Here is a 3,738-nt window from a genome sequence, read left to right on the forward strand (position 1 = left end):
TCAACCACTATGCTTTCTGCCTTTCAGACTCCAACTAAGAGAAGGAGATGAATCCATGTCAGATGACTGGTTTGGGTTGGTCAGGGAAGATTTCACAGAAGGCGGCAGATTGGAACTAGGCTGAAAAGTAGACTGAGTTTGATGTGGTGAAGAGGAGTATGAAGGGCTTTCCAGGTGAAGGGAACCCCATGAAAATTGCTGGTACTGGGACAGCAAACTGAGCACTTTGGCTATGGCACAGAGCTGCTGCAGTTGTTTGCAGGATTCCTAGGCCTCACACTTCTATAAAAGAGAGGAAACTTCCACTCTGGTCCCTAACAGGGGGTTACTGGAGTGAATGTGGAAAACTGTGAGAGCCTGATGGTTTTTTTTTTTTTTTTGGTGCACACTAGCCACAGTACAGGGTCACTGTAATAACAAAGCAATGGGGCCTGCCATGCCCTCCCCACTTCCCTTGGGCCACAAGCATTGTTCTAGATTCCAGTCTCCATGGGGTTAGCAGAAAAGGCTAGCCAGTCCAGTCTGGCTTCTGCTGTGTTTCAACTTCTGCTCCTGAAACTGGGTGGTTGAGTTTAATTCAGAATGTGGCAATAGGAAGCTCTAACACATTCTCCAATTTGGTTTTACCACCAATAAAGCTATCTTGATTTCCATCCGGCTTCCTGTGTCCGTTCTAATTGATTTGAACTTGGATGAAAGGAAAGCAATGGGTATTCCCCAAACTTCCAACCATAGGGAAGTAGTGGAAAATTCGATTTAAAAAGTAGATTAGACATGGCAGACCAAGGAGAGCCTTCAAGGCTGGTATAAGGAATTCAGTCATAGCCTAAAGGAATCAATTATTATAATTCTGTGCGAGTGCACTAACACACACACACACACTCACATATACGTACAGTGGTTAGCAACAGAGAAAATCACTGTGGTATTTGTTTCCAGATTAATCTCTAGAAGTTTAAGGTCATCAAATCCCCATTTTCCACAAATATATTTGCCAAGAAACTTAGTCATTTTTAAAAGCTAAACTAATATTTTATCCATATGTCTTTGAATCGTTTATTGTCTGCCCAGCCAGTTGCTGTTTTTCAATAATTATTTGATTGCCAAAGAATATTTCAGCCTATTTGGGAGACTTTAATAAAGCTTTCTCCTACAGCCCCATTCTTGATATTAAAAGACACTCGTAAGTAAATATGAGTAACATTACTCATAAGTAAATATGGTCTGATAAATATGTCATTGTTTGGAAACAAATGTTTGTATCCTTCTTCCCAAATAATCTACCAAATATAGTCTTTCAATTAGTCTCATAGTTATTAGGTGGTTTTTTTTCTCATTCAGATTTATGTCTCTATATGAGTGCTAATTTGAAAATAATTTTGGTTTTAAGTTTTAATCCAAAGCTGAAAATTGTTTACTGCTTCCTTATATCTCTTACTGCCAACTATCAGCAAATGGGCAAAACTCTTTTCTGTAGGAGTAATTTTTCCAGTATATTCTTTTTTATTATCAAAGGACTTTGCATGAAAACAGGAAGATAAGGTTTTCTCCTGAACTGAGCAAAACAGGTGTCGCAATCTCTGTAAAATACTCTTCTGTGCCTCTGACCCTGGTAAGATAAAAGAAATGATAGTATGCCTTTGGTCTTCCTGCTCCAGGAAGGAAAGTTGCTGTAGGAAAAGAATTGATTTTTTTCCACTTCTGTGGTTTGAGAACAAGTTATAACTCCAGCTTTTCCAAGTGCAAGGAAAATAATGCACAATTATTAGATTGCTATTTGTGAGACACAAATGCACGGATTTAGCAGGAAAACAACTCACCAGAAAAATGAAACATATTTTTTTAGAAGAATGCTATATTTTACTGCTGCTTCTCCTTCTTTTGGCTTCTGGAATGTAACCTCCAACTGACCTACCTCCATTCTAATCATTTTGGCTCTCTTAGTGCTTCCTTAAAGTTATCTTCTCTTTTCTCTAAAATGAATACAGAGGCATTTTAAAAGTTTATTTATCTGTTTATACACCTTGTTCCAGAAGGGGTTTAAGGTGGCTTGAAAGAATCCGTAAAATACAATAAGCAATTAGAAGAACCAGGAACGAAGAGTATGCAAAATGCTTATACAATCTTACTCGTTTACTCTGGGTGGACCACAAATTTGGCTCTAAGCTTTTTAGCAGGCAGTCAAATAAGGAAACTTAATTAGTTACATCATTTACAGTGCCCATAAAACAAAAACAAACCAATGACCTAAGCGAAGCACCGTTATTCCTAATATTAAGACCAGAAAGAAATTGCTTTTGAGAGGCTTCATAAAGAGGTCAGTGTATGATGTTAATAAAGTGTTCTCAGTAGCAACCTAACGGGAGACACAAAGATGAATTTCACTGGGCTCTCTCTTCAACACAGGCAGATGGCATCACGCCAACGTGAAAATCAGGAAAAGCAAGTTTATCACGAGTTTGGGAGGTTGAGGGGGGAACACAATGTGATACGGTCAAGGTACTCAGCTCTCTGCTCTGCTCGGAGAAACCAAAGATACATTTTAGAACAACAGAGTTGAATCCAGTACCCAGAATGACTCCAGAGAAGTCATGAAACCCCTAAAATTCTACGCGACATTTTCTGGACAGGTGTGTTTCTTCTTCTTGACAGCGAAAACATAGTTTACCAGATACTCAATGTACTCAGGTGATACGCAAAACTTAGGAACCGTTTCTTTATAAACAATCTAGAGAATTAAACAGACTACAAATCTTTCATGCTATTAAGATACTTTTTTTTTTCTTCTCACAACCTAGCTTTTTTTTTCCCCTCTGCAAAAAGAGTCTTTTTGTTTCTACCTGGTGCCTCGGCTCGGGTGAAGGTTCCAGGGTGGTTAAAGCGTTGCCTCCTGGTGGAAGAAGAGGCTGGGGCGGAGATCTCACCGGGGGAGGCAGAGGGGTCCCGCAGAGGCCGCCGCGAGGCTCCTAGTCGCGCTGGCCGGAGAGCCTTTTGAAGAGATCCTCGCCCTGCCCGGCCAGGGGCCCGGCCTGGGGCCCGGCCAGCTTGCGCAGGTTGGTCAGGTGGTCGCCCATCTTCTTGAGGATCTTTATCTCCACCTCCAGGAAGTGGCTCTCCAGGAACTTGCAGAGCTGGGCATCCGCGCTCGCGGAACCCAGGGCATGCAGATCCAAGAGGGCCTGGTTCAGGCTCTTCTCCAGGGCCATGGCAGCCTCCACGGTGTCCACCATGGTGCTCCACTCGTCCGGCGACAGCTTCTGCCCGTCCTGGACCGGGGGCGCGGCTGCCCCACTGCTTCTGCATCTTCAAGAGGAGCAGGGAGCCCTCGCGCTTCTCCTCAGCCAGCTCCCGTAAGAAGAGGCCCAGGCCCTTCAGAGCCACCTTGTCGCCTTCGAAGTAATAGCTCAGGGAGAGGTAGGTGGACGAGGCCTGCAAGTGCAGGTTGATCAGGCGGCTGACGGCAGCCTCCGCCTTGGCGGAGGAACTCTGCTGGCTCTGGGCGCTCATGGTTAGTCAGCAGTGAAGAGGGCTTCTCCAGAAAGTGTCCCTTAGGCTGGTCCCGGAAGTGGAGGATAAGCCTCGAGGATTCTGCCGGAAGTTGTGACTAAAGGGGCGGAGCCAGAGGTTGGTGAGAGGCATGAGGAGGAGGAGGGAGAGGAAGAGGCAAGGCAGGGGTGGGAGCACCCTCTTTATTCCATCCAAATGCTGGTGAAGCACGAGAGAGACCTGGGGGGCTGC

At 44.4% G+C, this 3,738-nt stretch overlaps 1 pseudogene across 1 annotated transcript; it reads right to left on the reverse strand.

The window, feature by feature from the left end:
• Nucleotides 1–2,920: 2,920 nt before the first annotated feature.
• On the reverse strand, nucleotides 2,921–3,507 carry LOC307069627 (ferritin light chain-like; annotated as a pseudogene). The gene has a single exon. The product of its transcript is annotated as a ferritin light chain-like (transcript).
• Nucleotides 3,508–3,738: the final 231 nt, after the last annotated feature.

Source organism: Hyperoodon ampullatus (assembly GCF_949752795.1).
Source record: "Hyperoodon ampullatus genome assembly, chromosome: X".
NCBI lineage: Eukaryota > Metazoa > Chordata > Mammalia > Artiodactyla > Ziphiidae > Hyperoodon > Hyperoodon ampullatus.